Here is a 23320-nt window from a genome sequence, read left to right on the forward strand (position 1 = left end):
AGATTGAAGGAATATATTCTAGCAGGAAAACACAGGGTATGGGTGTGAGATGGGAGACTTTAAAAAACTAAAATAAACAGTGAGTGAAGCTTTGAATAATGGAAGAAAACACACATTGGAGAGTAGATAAGATATGAGGATAAAAAGTCAGATGCAAACAGAGGTGACCTCACAAAGAACCCACTTGCGAAAACTTTAACACTTTTTGTACTTTTCTCCTTGGTTATGGGAAACATCATATTATTGTGCATCTTTAAGTTTCCTGCCTCTGGTGTTATGATCTATTTTATTTTACCTGTATGTCTTGTGTAAAGATAGGATATAATTCAATGAAACATTTTGGCTGGGTCATCCAAGCAACTTTAGTTTATAAACAAGATAAATTTTTTTAACATTTTTAAGTTCTGAGTGCAAACCCCATCAAAGCAAATCTCTGAAATTATGTATCTTTAAATGTCCCAATAATTCCAATATGCTACATATTGGAATTGCTGTGTTTATCAGAAAAATATAGTATATTTTTCTAGTAATGAAAATATGTGTAAAGATGGTATTGATGTATTACATAAAGGACTGATTCTTATTTATTTTTATAATAGCAAGGTATTTTATCATCCTCAAATATTGATGCAGGATTATAAGTATGCAGAGGGTCTCCTTTTCCATGGAACAATTCTACAGCTGCATTACATTTGACTTATAAAAATTAAGCTGTACAGTGATAAGAGTCTGTAATCTATTCACTTGCCTGTTATTCTTATAGACTACCTTTAAATTTTATTATTTTAATCTTTCTAAAATGATACAGATGTAATTTCTGCATTAAAAACAGACATTGATGAGGGAATAATCCACCCAAACTGATTTACTTTGGCATATTTCTTCTGTCTGAGAACCTCATATGCATCTGTGTTCATTTCCATGAAAATGCTCTTGATTACTAATCAACCATTTTTATTAATAATAAGCTAATATCTCTCCTAATGATTTTACATTTTGATGAAAATGTAGATCCTAGAAGTAATTCTACACATGAATTTGTGTGCCTACTGTAAGTACTAAGTGTGCTTAAGTGAACTATTGAGAATGGTAAGACTTTGAACACAATATTATTAGTTTCTTGTTCTCTTAATGAAAATAGTCCAGTTGACCCCTGAATGACACAAGTTTGAACTGCACGGACCTACTTATATGTGAATTTTTTTTCAGTGAATATATTGGAAGATTGTGGAGATTTGGGGGAAAAAAAAAACTTCAAGATGAATCACAAAGCCTAGAAGCATTGAAAAACTAAGATAAAGCCAGTCATGTCATGAATGCATAGACTATATGTATGTATATATGCAAATGTATTAATTGACTGTTTATGTTATCAGTAAGGTTTCTGATCAATAGTATGATATTAGTATTTAAACTTTTTTGACTGTGAGGGTTCAGGATCTCTAACCCCGTCATTGTTTGAGTCAACAGCAATCCTATACATCTATTTAATTCTGCATTTTCAGTCCCAAGTGGCATGTTACATTTAACTAGTGATAGACTTTCCCTACAAGTAGGGTGGACTGTTTTCTTAGAGTAAGGTCAGAAGTCAAAGAACATGTTTCAGCACTCATTACACTGTGAACACTCTTTATGCTGTGAACACTCTTTGACACTATTAGCCAGGATTTTCTATTTGAAACCCTCAGTTCACTTGGACTCTTCTAGGTTTTACTTCTAATTCTCTGGCCACCCTTCATTTACCATATGAACCCATCCTTCTTCACCATAAATTAGCCATTAAACCTAGTTTTCTGTGAGGCTCAGTTCTAGGCTCTCTTCCTATGTTCTCCTTCTCTATAGGTCATTCAGTTCAAACACTCAACATATCAAAACTCTTTTTTTTTTTTTTTGAGCCAAGACATATCAACATTTCCAACCTGAAATTTTGGATTTCAACTAATTTCAAAGCTAATTTCATAAAATCCATTTCTTCCTCTCTTACTCCAAACCAGGTCATTGTCCAATATCTAAAGAATGGAATCACCAAACTCCTAGCCACAAAAGCCAGAGCCCTTATGGTTTTCCATTACCTTAAATCTTACATATACACTCAATGCCAAATATTTTCCTTATTATTATCTTAAAAATACTTTGAATTCCAACAATAATCTATCATATTTCATGTCTAAGTTACCGTCTTAGGAATAGCCACCTAATCAGTTTGCTTCTACCCAATACACTCTTTTTTCCAGGTTCATTCTCTATACTATATCCACAGTAATCTTTTCAAAATAAAAATCTTACCATCTCATTCAATGCCCACCTGGCCAAGTACCTGTCCAAACTTACCCAATTTAAAGCATTCTTATTCTACTATTTTTCAGTTTGTAAACATTTTAATTTTTAGAGCAATTTTAGATATATAGCAAAATTGAAAGGAAGACAGAGTTCCCATATATTCCTTGTTCCCACATACAGATCTTTCCTACATTATCAACTCTCAACCAGAGTGATACATTTCTTACAATTGATAGACCTAATTTGGCATGTAATGATCACTCAAAGGTCATAGTTTACATTGGAGTTCACTTTTGATGTGTGCGTTCTTTGGATTTGGGCAGCTGTATAAGGATAAAATGTTAGTTACTCAGTAGTCTTCGACTCTTTGTGATTCCATGGACAGTAGCCCACCAGGCTCCTCTCTCCATGGGATTCTCCAGGCAAGAATGCTGGAGTGGGTAGCCATTCCCTTCTCCAGGGGATCTTCCCGACTCAGGGATCAAACCCAGGTCTTCTGCATTGCAGGTGAATCCTTTACTGTCTGAGTCACCGCAGAAGCCCTATATAATGACTTGTATCCATGATTGTGCTATCATACAGAATAATTTCACTACCCTTAAAATCCTGTGTGCTCTACCTGTTCATCCCCACCTTCCTCATCCCCTGTCGATCACCAATCTTTATACTGTCTCAGTAGATTTGCTTTTCCAGAATGTCAGAGATGGAATCATACAGTATGTAACCTTTTCTGGTTGGCTTCTTTCACTTCATAATATGCATTTAAAATTCCTCCATATCTTTTGATGGCTTAATAGCTGATTTCTACTTAGCACTGAATAATATTACATTATCTGGATATACCAGTTTATTTATCCATTTACCTATTGAAGCATACCTTGGTGCCTCCAAGACTTGAGAATTATGAATAAAGCTGACATAAGCATAAGTGTGCAGGTTTTTATGAGAAGATAAGTTTTGGGCTAAAAACTAGGGATTGCTATTGCTAGATTTTATGGTAAGAGTGTGTTTAGTTTTGTAAGAAACTGATAAACTATTTTCCAATGTGGCTGAACCATTTTGCTTTCCCACAACAATGAATGAGAATTCCTGATCCTCTACATCCTTGCTACAATTTGGTGTTGTCATTGTTCTGAGTTTTAGCCATTCTGATTAATAGGTGCATGCGTCCTATGTACATAGGTAATATCTTATTGTTTTTCATTTTCCTGATGACATAATATGAAGTATCTTTTGAAATGCTCATTTGCCATCTTTTCTGGCAAGGTATTTCAATGTCTTTTGTCCGTTTTTCAAAATAGGTGGTTATTTTCTTATTTTCTACTTTAACAATATTTTGTATAAAAACACTTTTTTGGCAATCAAGTGATGCCTTGGAATGTTTCTTCCAAATAATGTTTTTAATTTTATTTTTTCAATTTGATTTTTTTGGGAATATAGTTGCTTTACAATGTTATGTTAGTTTCTGCCATATAGCAAAGTAAGTCCATTATACATGTATGTACATATATACTCATAGGTTTTAAGATTTCCTTCCCATTTAGGTCACAGATCACTGAGTAGATTTCCCTGTACAGTAGGTTCTCATCATTGTTGTTTAGTCTCTAAGTCATGTCTGACACTGCAACACCATGGAATGTAGCCCGCAAGGCTCCTCTATCCATGGAATATCCCAGGCAAGAATACTGGGTGGGTTTCCATTTCCTTCTCCAGGGGATCTTCCCACCCCAGGGATCAAATCCATGTCTCATGCTTGGCAGGTGCCAGATTCTTTACCACTGAGCCACCTGGGAAGTCCAGGTTCTCATTAGGTTATCTATTTTATATATAATGGTGGTGGTTTAGTAGCTAAGTCATGTCCGACTCTTGAGACCCCATGGACTGTAGCCTGCCAGACTCCTCTGTCCATGGGATTCTCCAGGCAAGAATACTGGAGTGTGTTTCCTTCTCCAGGGGATCTTCCCGGCCCAGGGATTGAATCCTGGTCTCCTGCATTGCAGACAGATTGTTTACCAACTAAGCTACAAGGGAAGTCCCTCTGTAGTTTATACATCAGTTCAGTTCAGTTCAGTCCCTCAGTCGTGTCCGACTCTTTGCAACCCAATGAATCACAGCAAGTCAGGCCTCCCTGTCCATCACCAACTCCCGGAGTTCACTCAAACTCATGTCCTTCGAGTCAGTGATGCCATCCAGCCATCTCATTCTCTGTCGTCCCCTTCTCCTCCCACCCCCAATCCCTCCTAGCATCAGACTCTTTTCCAGTGAGTCAACTCGCCACATGAGGTGGCCAAAGTATTGGAGTTTCAGCTTTAGCATCAGTCCTTCCAATGAACACCCAGGACTGATCTCCTTTAGAATGGACTGGTTGGATCTCCTTGCAGTCCAAGGGATTCTCAAGAGTCTTCTCCAACACCACAGTTCAAAAGCATCAATTCTTCGGTGATCAGCTTTCTTCACAGTCCAACTCTCACATCCATACATGACCACGGGAAAAACCATAGTCTTGACTAGACGGACCTTTGTTGGCAAAGTAATGTCTCTGCTTTTTAATACGCTATCTCAGTTGGTCATAACTTTCCTTCCAAGGAGTAAACGTCTTTTAATTTCATGGCTGCAGTCAGCATCCGCAGTGATTTTGGAGCCCCAAACAATAAAGTCTGACACTGTTTCCCCATCTGTTTCCCCTGAAGTGATGGGACCAGATGCCATGATCTTAGTTTTCTGAATGTTGAGCTTCAAGCCAACTTTTTCACTCTCCTCTTTCACTTTCATCAAGAGGCTCTTGAGTTCCTCTTCACTTTCTGCCATAAGGGTGGTGTCATCTGCATATCTGATGTTATTGATATTTTTCCCGGCAATCTTGATTCCAGCTTGTGCTTCTTCCAACCCAGGGTTCCTCATGATGTACTCTGCATATAAGTTAAATAAGCAGGGTGACAGTATACAGCCTTGACGTACTCCTTTTCCTATTTGGAGCCAGTCTGTGGTTCCATGTCCAGTTCTAACTGTTGCTTCCTGACCTGCATACAGGTTTCTCAATCATGATGGTGTGATCACTGACCTAGAGCCAGACATCTTGGAATGTGAAGTCAAGTGGGCCATAGAAAACATCACTACAAACAAAGCTAGTGGAGATGATGGAATTCCAGTTGAGCTATTTCAAATCCTGAAAGATGATGTTGTGAAAGTGATGCACTCAATATGCCAGCAAATTTGGAAAACTCAGCAGTGGCCACAGGACTGAAAAAGGTCAGTTTTCATTCCAATCCCAAAGAAAGACAATGCCAAAGAATGCTCAAACTACTGCACAATTGCACTCATCTCACATGCACATTGGAGAAGGAAATGGCAACCCACTCCAGTGTTCTTGCCTGGAGAATCCCAGGGATGGCGGAGCCTGGTGGGCTGCAGTCTGTGGGGTCGCACAGAGTTGGACACGACTGTAGTGACTTAGCAGCAGCAGCAGCAGCATGCGCTAGTAAAGTCATGCTCAAAATTCTCCAAGCCAGGCTTCAGCAATACATGAACCGTGAACTTCCAGATGTTCAAGCAGGTTTTAGAAAAGGCAGAGGCTTCAGAGATCAAATTGCCAACATCCGCTGGATCATGGAAAAATCAAGAGAGTTCCAGAAAAACATCTATTTCTGCTTCATTGACTATGCCAAAACCTTTGACTGTGTAGATCACAACAAACTGTGGAAAATTTTATACATAGTAGTGTATAAATTACAGTCTTCTCTGTTCATCTCATCCCCCATAACACTATTTCAATCAGATGAGTCTTTGGCAAATATTTCCTCCTCATCTGTGGCTTGTGTTCTCAATCACTTAATGCTGTCTTTTGCAGAACAGATTTTCTTTTTTTTATTTTAATGATACAGGATGGTCAAGGCTGGTGCACTGGGATGACCCAGAGGGATGATATGGGGAGGGATGTGGGAGGGGGGTTCAAGATGGGGAACACATGTATACCCGGGGTGGATTCATGTCAATGTATGGCAAAGCAATACAATATTGTAAAGTAATTAGCCTCCAATTTAAATAAATTTTTACAAAAGTCCAGCTTCTCAATTATTTTTTTGTACTGTGCCTTGGATGTTTTATCAAAAAATTCCCTGCCAAACCCATACTTCATTCTGGGTTTTCTCTTATGTTATCATCTGAGAGTTTTATTATTTTGCAAATTTTACCTTTAAGTTTATAACCCACTTTAAGTTAATTTTTGTTAAAACTCTAAGATACGTACCTAGACTTTTTTTTTTTTTTTAATGTGGATGAATGTCCAGTTGTTTTGGTATAGTTTGATGTATTTTATTGCCTTTACTCCTTTGATCATGACTGGTTGACTAGAGAAATTGCTTTCTGGGTATTCTGTGTTATGTGTACGTGTGCTCAGTCATGTCCAATTCTTTGTGACCCCATGGACTGTAGCCCGCCAGGCTCCTCTGTCCATTTAATTTTTAGGCAATAATACTGGATTGGGTTTCCATTTCCTTCTCTAGGGCATCTTCCTGACCCAGGGATCTAATCTGTGTCTGTTGCATCTCCTGCATTGACTGGCAGATTACCAGTGTGCCACCTGGAATCTGTGGCACACTGTGCCATCAGTATCTTACCTCTTTAACTTCTGTAGGTTTATAGTAAATTTTGGAATCTGGTAGTGTCATTCCTCCAACTTTATTATCTTCAGTATTGTGTTGGCCAATCTTGGTCTTTTTCATCTCTGTATCAACTGTAGGATCAGTTTGTTAATACCCATGAAATAACTTGCTGGAATTTTGATTGGGATAGCAGATTCTATAGATCAAGTTGGGAAGAACTGGCATCCTGACAATATTTCTATTTATCAACATGACATACCTCTTCGTTTATATGGCTCTTTTCTGATTTCATTTATCAGAGGTTTGTAATTTTCTTTGTATAGACCTTGTACATGTTCTGTTAGAGTTATACCTAGGAATTTAACTTTTAGGGATGCTAATATAAATGTTATTATGTTTTTAATTTCAAATTCCACTTGTTCTTTGCTATGTAGGGAAGCAATTGACTTTTGTATATTAACCTTTTACCCTGAAACCTTGCTATATCTACTTATTAGTTCCAGTAGTCTTTAAAAAAATTTATTATTTTTTGTTGGAGTATAGCCGTTTAGCAATGTTGTGATAGTTTCAGGTGGATAGCAAAGCGACTCAACCATACATCTACATGTTTCTATCCTGCCCCAAACTCCCCTCCCATCTATACTGGTACATAACTTCAAGAAGAGTTCCCTGTGATATACAGTAGGTTCTTGTTGATTATCCATTTTAAATATAGCAGTATGTCCAGGAGTCTTAGCTGTTTTTTTTGTTTGTTTGTTTTAGATTTTCTACATATATGATCATGTCATCTGCAAAGACAAAATTATTTATTTATTTCCAGTATGTATCCTTTTATTTTCTTGTTTTACTGCACTAGCCAGTGCTAGCAATACAATGTTGAAAAGTAGTGAGAGGGGACATCAGAGCCTGATTTGGATCTTAATGGGAAACTTTATTTATTTTATCAAATTGAAGAGATTTCCCTATTTTCCTCATTGACAGAGAATTTTATCATGAAAGAGTGTTGGATCTTGTCAAAAGCTTTTTCTCCATCTATTGAAATTATAAAGTAATTTTTCTTTTTAGTCTGTTAATATGATGTATTACACTAATAGATTTTTAAATGTCTTACATATCTGGGATACATCCCACTTAGTTGTGGTAAAGCTTTTAAAGATCTAATTTTCTAATATTTTGTAGGGGATTTCCACATCTATGTTCATGGAAGATTTTCATCTGAAATTTTCTTTTCTTATAATGTCTTTGTCCAGTTTTGGTATTAGAGCAACACTGGCCTCATAAAATGAGTTAGTATTCCCTTTGCTTCTGTCCTCTGAAATAAACTGTAGAAAACTGGTATAATTTCTTTCTTAAATGTTTGGTAGAGTTCATCAGTGAACTCGTTTGCAACTGATCCTTTCTCTTTGGGAAGTTTATTAGTTATTGATTGAATTTATTTTATTTATAAACAGAGGCCTATTCAGGTTGTCTGTTTCTTCTTGTATGAGTTTTGGAAGTTGTATTTTCAAGGAATTGGCCCATGTCATGTAGATTATCTAATCTATGATCATAGAGTTGTTCATAGTATCATTAATTATTCTTTTAATGTGTATGGGGAAGTCTTTATTTCTACTTCACTTTTGAAGGATAGCTTTGCACAGTACAGAATTCTTGGTTGGTATTTTCTTTTCTCTCTAAACTTAATGAAATTCTCTTCTTGCTTGCTTGTTTGTTTCGGATACAGAAATAATTCTATATGACTTGAACACAGGTTACCAGTGAAGAGCAGGAGGAAATATATTTTAAAAGTGTTTACCCAGGGTTACATTATTTAGGGAACACTAAAAACTTTTAAATTTCATTTTTATTATTATGAGAAATTATCAGAAAATAATGACCAGGGTGATAACTAACACTTTGTGGATATATGTTTTGAAGAGATGGCATGAGCTCTTGTATAAACTGTAAACTGAGAGAGAAAGCTGAATAAGGCTGGAAGTTTTGCAGTTGTCTTTAGGGAAACCAAAATCACTGCAGATGCTGCTTGCAGCCATGAAATTAAAAGATGCTTACTCCTTGGAAGGAAAGTTATGACCAACCGAGATAGCATATTAAAAAGCAGAGACATTACTTTGCCAACAAAGGCCCGTCTAGTCAAGGCTATGGTTTTTCCCGTGGTCATGTATGGATGTGAGAGTTGGACTGTGAAGAAAGCTGATCGCTGAAGAATTGATGCTTTTGAACTGTGATGCTGGAGAAGACTCTTGAGAATCCCTTGGACTGCAAGGAGATCCAACCAGTCCATTCTCAAGGAGATCAGTCCTGGGTGTTCATTGGAAGGACTGATGCTAAAGTTGAAGCTCTAATCCTTTGGCCACCTCATGCAAAGAGTTGACTCACTGGAAAAGACTCTGAAGCTGGGAAGGATTGGAGGAAGGAGGAGAAGGGGACGACAGAGAATGAGATGGCTGGATGGCATCACCGACTCGATGGAGGTGGGTTTGAGTGAACTCCGGGAGTTGGTGATGGACAGGGAGGCCTGGCATGCTGCAATTCATGGGGTCGCAAAGAGTCGGACACGACTGAGTGACTGATCTGAACTGAACTTAAGGAAACCAATTTGGCTTGGATTATGGAGAAGGGGCTTCCCTGGTATCTCAGCTGGTAAGGAATCTGCCTGCAATTCAGGAGACCCTAGTTCCATTTCTGGGTTTGAGAAGTTCCCCTGGAGAAGGGATAGGCTATCCACTCTAGTATTCTTGAGCTTCCCTGGTGCTCAGATTGTAAAGAATCTGCCTGCAATGTGGGAGACCTGGGTTTGATCCCTGAGTTGGAAAGGTCCCCTGGAGGAGGGCATGGTGACCCACTCCAGTATTCTTGCTTGGAGAATCCCCATGGTCAGAGGAGTCTGGTGGACTATAGTTCATGGTGTCGCAAAGAGTCGGACACGACTGAGCAACTACGAACAGCCCAGCACATGGATGAGAATATACTAAGGGCTGCCTCCTATCCCTTCAACATCAGACATCCTGGGCTAGGCACCCAGACATCCTCTGGTCTGTGAGCTGGAAGTAGTGATTGCTGTCATCAGTTATGTTGCCCTTCAACAGACTGCCTTTCCTCAGCATTAGTGTAAGTGGATCTGAGAAATCTTGTGAAGGGAAAATGGGAGAAAAACTGACTAATCAACATGAGCTCTAGACTGTGTCTGGTATAATATTCATATCTCATAGCCTTTTTCATTAGGAATCTGCAGTGGGCTTAGGAAATAAAATTTTACAAATAATACATCCTGTCTTCATTTATCTGCTATGGTAGTTTGTGCATCCATGAACCCAAAGGAACTGTTTATGGGGTGGTGATTGATACATGGCAGATACTTGGGTGCCATATGTGCTGTGGTCAAAGAACATCTTAATGCCATTCCATTAACATAAAATATTCTCTTTTATCTCTCTTTCTTTAAATTTAGTTTTAATTGAAAGATAATTGCTTTACAAAGTTGTGTTCATTTCTACCATACATCAACATGAATTAACTGTAGGTATGCACATGTTCCCTCCCTCTTGAACCTCCCTCCCACGTCGCACCTCATCCCACCCCTCTAGGTTGTCACAGAGCACCAGTCTGAGCTCCTTGCTATACAGCAACTTCCTATTAACTATCTAACATACAAATTCTTTTGCATATTTCTGGCCACTAAATTTATACCTATAACCTCCAAATATGAATATTGCTAATGCCTGAAAGAAGAAACTCCCAAAGTGATTGAATGATCAATCATTTGGTGAGTAACTCATTTGGTGAGTAATGCTGTCTGTATTCGGAGAAGGCAATGGCAAGCCACTCCAGTACCCTTGCCTAGAAAATCCCATGGATGGAGGAGCCTGGTAGGCTGTAGTCTGTGGGGTCGCTAAGGGTTGGATATGACTGAGCGAATTCACTTTCACTTTTCACTTTCACACATTGGAGAAGGTAATGGCAACCCAATCCAGTGTTCTTGCCTGGAGAATTCCAGGGACGGAGGAGCCTGGTGGGCTTCCATCTATGGGGTCACACAGAGTCAGACACAACTGAAGTGACTTAGCAGCAGCAGCAGCTGTCTGTATTAGAACCATAAAAGGACCTGGAGCAGGAAATGGAACCCACTCCAGTATTCTTGCCTGGAAAATTCCATGGACAGCCTGGAAGGCTACAGTCCATGGAGTTGCAATGAGTCAGACATGACTGAGTGACTGAGCTGCTGCTGAGACTCTGTGCAACCCCATAGATGGCAGCCCACCAGGCTCCCCCTTCCCCGGGATTCTCCAGGCAAGAACACTGGAGTGGGTTGCCATTTCCTTCTCCAATGCGTGAAAGTGAAAAGTGAAAGTAAGGTCTTTCAGTCGTATCCGACTCAGTGACCCCATGGACTGCAGCCTACCAGGCTCCTCCGTCCATGGGTTTTTCTAGGCAAGAGCTGGAGTAGGATGCCATTTTGCTGATTTATCCAACAATTTCTGTTAGTTTGTAAATGCCAGGCATTGTTTAGGAGCAGAGGTTAATGGCAGTTAAAATTTGGTCACAAAAATACCTGGAAATGGGAGAAAACATGGATATTTCTATGGCTTAAGCATGAATATTCTACAACTGGCTGTAGTGAAATAATGTGGATTTTAAACTTTCATAATATACAGCTTTAGTAATCACCAGTATGAAATATAATTCTTAATATGTGATTGACAGCTAATTATCAAAATCATTTTCAAATTCTGAGAAGAGCTATCAAGTTTATATTAATAAATATCATAGAAAGTCATAAGACATAAGCTATATTTCTTCCCTTCCTTTGGTCTTCATTGCTCATGGCATTAATATTGTAAACTACCCTTATTCTCCAAAGAATTATCTCTTTGAAGACATTCATCACTACCTCTGCTACATTACTTATGCATATTTTATTACTCAACAAAAAAAGAAATTAAATATCTAAAATGAAATTTGTACCATTTTAAGGTTTTAAATCTTTAAAACAAGGACATTCAGATCAAGGTCTGAGTTTATGGTCACTGTTTTCTTGTCTATCTAGACATTGTCCTGAATTTTAATTATGAAATATACAATATTCTAGCTAATATGCTTTAGTTTTTGATACAAAGTTACATAATGAATTATATGTAGAAAGCCATAGAGATAACTGTAGGGAGATTTTAAAAATTAATCTAATTAGTATAATATTAAATAATATTAAATTCTAACTGATAAAAGTTTCAAGTATTATAAATGGTATGTTTAGTAATTAAAATTATTTGAAGAAAGATGCTGTCATCATGAATATTTATAAAATTATGTTGCCTGATTATATATTCCTTATCTTTACAGGAAAATAATCATGAAGCTAAACTTGCAACAGCAATGTATAGTCTTAGTAAAGTTGTGATCATGTGATGCAGTATTAGGGAAGTATTCTGATATAAAAATTAATTATTGTGTTATGATAATATGTGAACTGTGATCTTCCAGAAACAAGTAGGTTTTAGAAAAGGCAGAGGAACCAGAGATCAAATTGCCAACATCCGCTGGATCATCGAAAAAGAAGGAGAGTTCCAGAAAAACATCTATTTCTGCTTTATTGACTATGCCAAAGTCTTTGACTGTGTAGATCACAATAAACTGTGGAAAATTTTTAAAGAGATGGAAATATCAGACCACCTGATTTGCCTCTTGAGCAACCTGTTTGCAGGTCAGGAAGCAGCAGTTAGAACTGTACATGGAACAACAGACTGGTTCCAAATAGGAAAAGGAGTACGTCAAGACTGTATATTGTCACCCTGCTTAATTAACTTATATGCAGAGTACATCATGGGAAACACTGGACTGGATGAAGCCCAAGCTGGAATCAAGATTGCCAGAAGAAATATCAATAACCTCAGACATGCAGATGACACCACCCTTATGGCAGAAAGTGAAGAAGAACTAAAGAGCCTCCTAATGAAAGTGAAAGCTGTTGCTGCTGCTGCTGCTAAGTTGCTTCAGTCTTATCTGACTCTGTGTGACGCCATAGATGGCAGCCCACCAGGCTCCCCTGTCCCTGGGGTTCTCCAGGCAAGAACAATAGAGTGAGTTGCCATTTCCTTCTCCAATGCATGAAAGTAAAAAGTGAAATTGAAGCCGCTCAGTTGTGTCCGACTCAGCGACCACATGGACAGCAGCCCATCAGGCTCCTCTGTACATGGGATTTTCCAGGCAAGAGTACTGGAATGGGTTGCCATTGCCTTCTCCGGAAAGTAAAAGAGGAGAGTGAAAGTGGAAGAGGAGAGTGAAAAAGTTGGCTTAAAGCTCAACATTCAGATAGCTAAGATCATGTCATCCAGTCCCATCACTTCATGGCAAATAGATGGGGAAACAGTGAAAGCAGTGGCTGACTTTGTTTTTTGAGGCTCCAAAATCACTACAGATGGTGATTGCAGCTGTGAAATTAAAAGACACTTACTCCTTGGAAGGAAAGTTATGACCAACCTAGACAGCATATTAAAAAGCAGAGACGTTACTTTGCCAACAAAGGTCCATCTAGTCTAGTCAAGGCTATGGTTTTTCCAGTAGTCATGTATGGATGTGAGAGTTGGACTATAAAGAAAAATGAACACTGAAGAATTGATGCATTTAAACTGTGGTGTTGGAGAAGACTCTTGAGAGTCCCTTGGACTGCAAGGAGATCCAACCAGTCCATCCTAAAGCAGATCAGTCCTGGGTGTTCATTGGAAGAACTGATGTTGAAGCTGAAACTCCAATACTTTTGCCACCTGATGCAAAGAGCTGACTCATTTGAAAGGCCCCTGATTCTGGGAAAGATTGAGGGCAGAAAGAGAGGGGGACAACAGAGGATGAGATGGTTGGATGGCATTACCGACTCAAGGGACCTTAGTTTGGGTAGGCTCCAGGAGTTGGTGATGGATAGGGAGGCCTGGAGTGCTGCAGTTCATGGGGTCTCAAAGAGTTGGACACGACTGAGTGACTGAACTGAACTGAACTGCCTGAAGATACATTATCCGAAAACTGCCAAAATTCAAATCAAAAAAGAAAATCTTAAAAGCTAAAAGCTTGTAACTTAAAAGGAACTCCTCTAAGACTGCCAATAGACTGCTTAGCAGAAACTTTACAGGCCAAGAGAGAATAGGACAATATATTCCAAGTGTCAAAAGAAAGAACTGCCAACCAAAAAAACTTGACCAAACAATGCATCCTTCAGAAATGAATGAGAGAGCCACTTTCTCAGACAAACAGAAGTTTAGAGAATTCATCACCACTCCATCTGCCTTATAAGAAATTATGAAATGAGGTCTTTAAGCTGAAATGGAAGAATGCTATTGGGTTGGTCAAAAATTTCATTCAAACTTCTTGGCCAACCCAATAATTAGTAACAGGAAAACATACAATGCACTGGTAAAGGTACATGTGTAGTCATGTTCAGAATCCTCTAATGCTGTAATATGGTGGAGAGTTAGCCACTTAACTCTAGTGTAAAGAATATAGGACAATAACATTAAAAATAATTGTAAGGGTTTAGTGTCCTTGGAAAGTGGTATTTGATAGAAGGAATAGTAATATCCCAGGCTGTATATGATACATGGAGCTAGATACTGGAAATGTTGGATATTAGGTTTAGGATCTTGGTGATTGAATACTGACCACCAAAGACCATTATATGGTCATAGCTGTGTGTTAAAGACCCACCTGGAGGACATGTGTATACTCTATCTGATGAACTAGTTTGTGATGATTTTTTCATCATAAGCCAAGGTTTGACAGTTAACTCAATCTCAGATAAAGAGTCAGCTACTTCATTCTGGTGTTTAATATCAGGAAGTACATGCTGCCCTTATTCCTGCTTGGGTGATGCCCAAGAAACTTTGTCAGCCCAATAGCTGACAGTGAGTATCTTATGTTTAAATCTAAATTCAATGAAGAGCATCTCCTGAAGATGTTCTGTACCAATAAGAAAATGGGGAAAAATCATCATCTGAATAAACACAATCTACTTTTATGGAATGCTTTTTATATTCCCTCTTATTCCCTTTGTGCCTAGTATTCTGTGAGATTTTCTGTTCTCAAACAGTTGTCAAACAAGAGATAAGCTTGGAGAAAGAGAAGTGATAGGCAAAAAAGAGGCACTTTGTTATCTCAAAGATAGCACCTAAGCAAGTGTATGCCTTTTAATTTTCAGGCTTGTGCAAACCCTGTGTGAACAAGGAGGTAGATTTTGTCAGAGGGTAAGACGGTCTTCTTAACTTTTTTCATGAAGACAGTTTTATTCTAATTCTGAATGCATATCATATATTATTCACTGAGTTTGATTTTTTGTTTAGTTCAGTTAATCTTATGCTTAAATGAAAATTCTCTGCAGATTCAAGTTGTGGTTTTCCCCCTACATTAACATGTATTTCAATTGAAAATTGTGGAAGATTAAATCAAGGACTGTAAAGCAAACTGCATTTACATAGAATATCTTATTTTTATTTGATAAAATATGCTAATCAACTGTATGATTGACAAATATTTAACTCTGAAGAAATAATCAGGAAAATAATTTTCACTATGATTTTATTTATTCTTCCTTATGTAAATATTCAGAAATGATAGAAGGTTTTCAATCTATTTTCCTGAGAGGCCATGAATTTTAGAGATACATAATAAAGAAAGTATTGATAGGTATGGAGCTAATTTGAAAAAGACAAACTTCTCCTCCCTGCTTTTATGCTCTTGCACTGATACTTGCTTTATCAAATATGATACAGACAGACACTTGAAAAGCACTTGTACACTGGGGCTTGCTGCTCTTGAATCCCTTTATTTACCATGTAAATGACTCAAGCTAGCCTTTTGGAAGATGATGCCATGTGGAGAAGAAGTGATATACCCAGCTGACAGTCTGGTGAAATATGTGAGATGCATGTGAGGCCAGTATAAATCATTCACTTTCCAGCTGACCTACTGGTCAACCTGAGAGTTGACTACCCAGATTTTAAAGAGCCCAGCATAGGTCAGACTGTGCTGGCCAAGACCAGAAGAATTAGATGTACTGAGAAGAACAGAGGAGAAGGAAATGTCAACCCACTCCAGTACTCTTGCCTGGAAAATTCCATGAATAAGAGGAGCCTGGCAGACTTCAGTCCATGGGGTCATAAAGAGTCAAACACAACTGAGCACAGCACAGCAACATGGCAGAGAACAACAGATGTACTTGCTCATAACTAAATTGATATTTCTGTATATAAATTATAATATTTAATTGAATATATACATATAAGTGAGTTATAATTCTGCCAATGGCTTTGTTCCTAATGGAAATTCTCTGTAAATTGATGTCTAAAGTATCAACTTGAACCAACTCTGTTGTTGTCACCCAGTCATGTCAGATTCTGTACAGCCCCATGAGTTTGACCATCATCTCCCAGAGTTTGACCAAGATCATGTCATCATCTCCCAGAGTTTGACCAAGATCATGTCCATTGCTTCAGTGATGCCATCCAGCTATCTTATTCTCTGATGCCCTCTTCTCCTTCTGCCTTTGATCTTTCCCAGCATCAGGAGACCAAAGTGTTGGAGCTTCAGCTTCAGTATCAGTCCTTCCAGTGAGTATTTAGGGTTGATTTCCTTTAAGACTGGTTTGATCTCCTTGCTGTTCCAGGACTTTCTTTTTTTTTAAATTAATTATTTATTTTACTTTACAATATTGTATTGGTTTTGCCATACATTGATTTGAATCCACCACAGGTGTACCTGTGTTCCCCATCCTGAACCCCCCTCCTACCTCCTCCCCATCCCATCCCTCTGGGTCATCCCAGTGCACCAGCCCCGAGCATCCTGTATCATGCATTGAACCTGGACTGGTGATTCGTTTCACATATGATAATATACATGTTTCAATGCCATTCTCCCAAATCATCCCACCCTCACCCTCTCCCACAGAGTCCAAAAGACTGTTCTATACATCTGTGTCTCTTTTGCTGTCTCGTATACAGGGTTATCGTTACCATCTTTCTAAATTCCATACATATGTGTTAGTATACCGTATTGGTGTTTTTCTTTCTGGCTTACTTCACTCTGTATAATAGGCTCCAGTTTCATCCACCTCATTAGAACTGATTCAAATGTATTCTTTTTAATGGCTGAGTAATATTCCATTGTGTATATGTACCACAGCTTTCTTATCCATTCATCTGTGGATGGACATCTAGGTTGCTTCCATGTCCTGGCTATTATATACAGGGCTTCAGTGAACATTGGGGTACATGTGTCTCTTTCAGTTCTGGTTTCCTCGGTGTGTATGCCCAGCAGTGGGATTGCTGGGTCGAATGGCAGTTCTATTTCTAGCTTTTTAAGGAATCTGCACACTGTTCTCCATAGTGGCTGTACTAGTTTGCATTCCCACCAACAGTTTAAGAGGGTTCCCTTTTCTCCACACCCTCTCCAGCATTTATTGCTTGTAGACTTTTGGATAGCAGCCATTCTGACTGGTGAGAAATGGTACCTCATTGTGGATTTGATTTACATTTCTCTGATAATGAGTGATGTTGAGCATCTTTCATGTGTTTGTTAGCCATCTCTATGTCTTCTTTGGAGAAATGTCTGTTTAGTTCTTTGGCCCACTTTTTGACTGGGTGTTTTATTTTTCTGGAATTTAGCTGCAGGAGTTGCTTGTATATTTTTGAGATTAATTATTTGTCCATTGCTTCATTTGCTATTATTTTCTCCCATTCTGAAGGCTGCCTTTTCACCTTGCTTATAGTTTCCTTTGTTGTGCAGAAGCTTTTAATTTTAATTAGGTCCCATTTGTTTATTTTTGCTTTTATTTCCAATATTCTGGGAGGTGGGTCATAGAAGATCCTGCTGTGGTTTATGTCAGAGAGTATTTTGCCTATGTTTTCCTCTAGGAGTTTAATAGTTTCTGGTCTTACATTTAGATCTTTAATCCATTTTGAGTTTATTTTTGTGTATGGTGTTAGGAAGTGTTCTAGTTTCATTCTTTTACAAGTGGTTGACCAGTTTTCCCAGCACCACTTGTTAAAGAGATTGTCTTTTCTTCATTGTATATTCTTGCCTCCTTTGTCCAAGATAAAGTGTCCATAGGTGCATGGATTTATCTCTGGGCTTTCTATTTTATTCCATTGATCTATATTTCTGTCTTTATGCCAGTACCGTACTGTCCCGGGACTTTCAAAAGTCTTCTCCAGGACTACAGTTCAAAAGCATCAATTCTTTAGCGCTCTGACTTCTTTATGATCCAGCTCTCATAATCGTACATGACTACTGAAAAGACCATAGCCTTAACTATGCGGACATTTGTTGGCAAAGTGATGTCTTTGCTTTTTTACATACCGTCTAGGTTTGTCTTAGCGTTCTTGCCAGGAAGCAATCATTTTCTAATTTCATGGCTGCAGTCACCATCTTCAGTGATTTCAGGAGCCCAAGAAGAGGAAATCTGTCACTGCTTTCACTTTTTCCCCTTCTATTTGCTATGAAGTAATGGGGCTGGATGCCATGATCTTTTTTTTTTTTCAATATTTAGGTTTAAACTGGCTTTTTCACTCTCCTTCTTCACCTTCAACAGGAGGTTCTTTAATTCCTCTTCACTTTCTGCCAACACAGTGGTACCATCCACATATCTGAGGCTGTTGATGTTTCTCCTGGCAATCTTGATTCCAGCTTGTCACTCATCCAGCCTGGCCATTCTCATGATGTGCTCAGCATAAAAGTCAAATAAACAGGGTGACAATAAACAGTTGTACTCCTTTCTCAATGCTGAACCAGTCAGTTGTTTCATATACGGTTCTAACTGTTGCTTCTTGACCTGCATACAGGTTTCTCAGGAGACAGGTAAAATGGTCTGGTATTCTCATCTCTTTAAGAAATGGTCATAGTGGAGAGTTCTGACAAAATGTGATCCACTGGAGGAGGGAATGGCAAACCACCCCAGTATACTTGCTGTGAGAATCTCATGAACTGTATAAAAAGACAAAAAGATATGACACTGAAAGATGAGTCCCCCAGATCAGAAGGTGTCCAATATGCTACGACAAAGAGCAGAGAACAACTACTAATAGCTCTGGAAAGAATGAAGCGGCTGGGCCCAAGTGGAAACAACACTCTGTTGTGGATGTATCTGGTGATGCAAGTAAAATCCGATGCAGCAAAAAAATAGTATAGGGATCCAGAATGTTAGGTCCATGAATCAAGGTAAATTGGACGTGGTCAAGCAGGAGATGGCAAGAGTAATCATCAACATCTTAGGAATCAACGAACTGAAATGGGTAGGAATGAGTGAATTTAATTCAGATGACCATTATATCTACTACTATGAGCGAGAATCCCATAGAATTGGAGTAGCCCTCATAATCAATAAAAGAGTCTGAAATACAGTACTTGGGTTCAACCTCAAAAATGAAAGTATAATCTCAGTTCATTTTGAAGGTGACCCAACTCTATTATGACCTATATTTATATCACTTTAAAAAATTCAGCTATTTCAGTAAAACATCAGATACTGTATGAGGATGCAATCATTAATTTCAAAGCAACTTTAAATCTTTGCTATATGATGTGAAATTCTATCAGTATCAATATTTAGTAACTCTGTGCCAGAAATATTGATTTCAGTGTCTGCTAAGTGAAACCTCAAATTTGGAAAACATGCTTAAACATGATTGTCAAAATAGTGTGTTCCCACTTTGTAAATTATGATTAGCTTGTGTCATTTTTTGGAAGGATTATACTCAGTGAGGAATTCTGTCAGTCTACTGAATTTAACAAGTGGAAATGATCATATTAGTGTTCACATCAGGTAACTAATATTGAATCCCCTTGCTATATTATAGATTTGATCATGTATCTGTTCTCCTTCATCTCTTTTCAAAATTTCCCAAACTATTAAAGAAATGCACTGCATTTAAAATCATTCAGGCCCTATACTATGCTATTGATAATTTAATCAACTTTCTAAAATCAATTACATTCTATGATATATATCTTTAAACTCATACCACCACTGGAGATGCAAAAAATGAAGTCTGATTGCTCTCTCAAGTTATCTGCAATGAATACCTAATGGAAAATTTCCAGGTAAGCTTCACAACCAGCCTATCTACACATGAAACCAAGTGTACTCAGCAAAGTTTTATGATACTTACTCTTCAGTGATCACAGTTATCATTTTGGGTCCCACAGTATGAGTTTGTCCTATTGAAGAAAATGAAGCATTATCAAATATTGAATGTCTCATATTTCTGGATAACCCTCAGAGAAACTACTTAGTTGTAATCCATCATTTCTGCATCTTAAAATTTTGTACATTATCTACAAATTGATATCTGAGTTTCTGGAAAGCAGAATCTTAATCCTTTAGTGTGAATGTCAAAGTCTGTGATTTCCCCTATAATAAATTTCAGTTGACTGGTGTCACTTACTGGAAAGGTTACACGTGATTGAATTTATGACCATTTGTGACTATACTCAGCTTATAAATTGCTAATGATTCTGGCAGATGATTCAGTTTCTTATGCCAGTGAAATATTTGAGGTTAATTAAATAGCCTCCATCACCTCTTTTCACCAAAATGCCAGTGAACTGCTAATAAGTTAAATAAATGTACTACTTGGTACCCAGTGATGCCAAAAATGTACCCTAAGTATGTACTTTACTGAGCCTATTATAATGATCTTCTAAAACAGACATGAAGGCTTGGATCCTTAAACTTTACAAAATGGAGAAATTATTTAAAATGTAAATTTTTTTCAGCCCCATTAGATAGAATTCCATCATATCAAAGTAAGAGTAAAATAAATTTAATAATACAGTTATTAGAAAAATGAGTTTTAAATATACAATGATGAACAAACTTAAAGTCATAAAATTATTTGCAGACATAAAGCATAATTTTCAGTTCAGAGAGATACTTTAAAATAACTTAAGATTATTAAACAAGACTTTATTGCTTATAGTCACATCTAACTTCAAAATTATGCTAAATTACATTAATGCAGGTAATAGAATTTTAAAAATAAAACAGAATGAATTTCCTTTAAGCAGTAGTATCCTTCAGCTGTCATTATTTCAGGAAATATTCCTGTTTTGCCACAGGTATAGTATATACACACACACACATGTATATATATTATATATTGCAACTAAAATGATGTCTTTCAAAGTCATCAGGACTTATGTGCATGATTATTTCCCTATCCTGTATCTGTATCTAAGGGCTTCACTAGTGGCTCAGCAGTAAAGAATCAGTCTCTAATGCAGAAGACACACAGGAGACATGGGTTTGATCCCTGCATGGGTAGATCCCTTGGAGAAGGAAGTGATAACCTACACCAGTGTTCTTGCCTGGGAAATCCCATGGACAGAAGAGAGTGCTGGACTACAGTCTATGGGGTCACAAAAAAGTCCGACACAACTTAGTGACTAAACAGCAATGTCTATATATCTATTTTTCCCTTATTAGAAACCTAGACTTGGTTTATTTTTTCAAGGTGGCAAAATTCCTAGCTGGAGGATTACATTTTCCAGTATTCCTTATAGTCAAGAGTCATCATTGAAATGTAAGAAGTTACTGGGTAGAGTTTCGAGTAAAACTGCTAAAGACTTTATCTGGGAAGTACATCAACTCTGCTTTCTATTCTTTTCCTTTTAGAAATTTTCAAGTTCTTGCATCCCACCAGGATTGTAGCTGACCTTGAATATAGTGGGGCAGAGAGTGTCTGGTAACTTTGAAGCTGCCTCCAGACTAATGTAAGAAAGAAAGTAGGAAGAATCTAGGAAAAGTAGAGGGAGACAGCATGTGAAAAGTCTGTAAAGAAGGAATAAAGAAATCTTTACCAAAAGGATGATACATAAAAGACAGTGAGTTGGAAATCCTTGAAGTTCTTAAAGCAGGTTAATGAAGAAACATGACTTATTCCATTGAAAAGATCACTCATGCGGCTCTGTTGAGGAAAGATACTAAATTAGTTGAAATTAGGTCTGAAGTTTATGAAACTAAGCCAATAGAAAGGTCATAAACATGGATATTTAAATGAAAGCCAGTGTAATCAATTGATTGGAAAAAAGGTTAAAATATATAACCTAGAAATTTTCATTGTTTTGTTACAGAAGATTGTTTATTCATGATGGCAAGATGCCCCTAAGAATGATGAGGCATGTGGCTGTATTGATAAGCACATAACTCTGAGTATTCCTATGTTGTGTTTCACTTTTACTTTGTAAAATAAAGTGGTAATGTTGAACTATGATTAAGGTATGGGAGAGTCATGATCTGCTATCTAAATGCTACTTTAAAACTTTAATTATCAATTTGACCTCAGTGCATGACTATGTATGTATGCTTGACACAGAAAAGAGAGTTAAATTTGATTATGAAAGTCTGAGAATGAACTGTAATTAATAGATAAAAGTTCATGTGTAAATATTGATGGAAAATGTGTGCTGACAGACTTCTGTAGTTCAGTAGATCATGATGAAATAATAGGGCTAGGCAAAGAAACACCAGGCTTCCCTGGTGACTCAGATGGTAAAGAATCTGCCTAGAATGCAGGAGACCCAGGTTTAATCCCTGGGTTGAGAAGATACCCTGGAGAAAGGAATGGCAACCCACTCCAGTATTCTTGCCTGGAGAATCCCATGTACAGAGGAGCCTGGGGGACTGCAATCCATAGGGTGACAAAGAGTTGGACTTGAAGCAATATGGTATAGCATGCACATAATCAATATAAGAGATGTCTAACCCACCTCTCTCAGTAACTGTTAGAACCGAGAAAGATAAAAATATATTGTCTGAGCTATATGATTAACACACCTGACTGAACTCACATAAATATAACACCAAGCACAACAATGACAGAACATGCATTGTTTTCAAGTGTCCATGGAACATATACTAAAACTGAACATTTACTGGAGAGTAAAGCAAGACTAAAGTGAAAGTGACTGAGCGACTTCACTTTCACTTTTCACTTTCACACATTGGAGAAGGAAATGGCAACCCACTCCAGTGTTCTTACCTGGAGAATCCCAGGGACGGGGGAGCCTGGTGGGCTGCCGTCTATGGGGTCACACAGAGTTGGACACGACTGAAGTGACTTAGCAGCAGCAGCAGCAGCAAAGCAAGACTAAAGAAAGAAAAAAAAGAAAGTGTAGTCACTCAGTTGTGTCCCGACTCTTTGCGACCCCATGGTCTATAGCCTACTAGGCTCCTCAGTCGATGGAAATTTTCCAGGCAAGAGTTCTGGAGTGGGTTGCCATTTCCTTCTCCAGGGGATCTTCCCAACCCAGGGGTTGAACCCGGGTCTCCCACATTGCAGGCAGACACTTTACTATCTGAGCCTAGTTTATCAGTACTAACAGTTAAAGTACTGTTAACTTTACATCACAGTATTTAAGTTATCCATTGTGAAAGAAATTTGCAACCCATTCCAGTACTCTTG

Source organism: Moschus berezovskii, chromosome 17 (genome assembly GCF_049115385.1).
Source record: "Moschus berezovskii isolate FMDL1 chromosome 17, NW_MosBer_1.0, whole genome shotgun sequence".
Lineage (NCBI taxonomy): Eukaryota > Metazoa > Chordata > Mammalia > Artiodactyla > Moschidae > Moschus > Moschus berezovskii.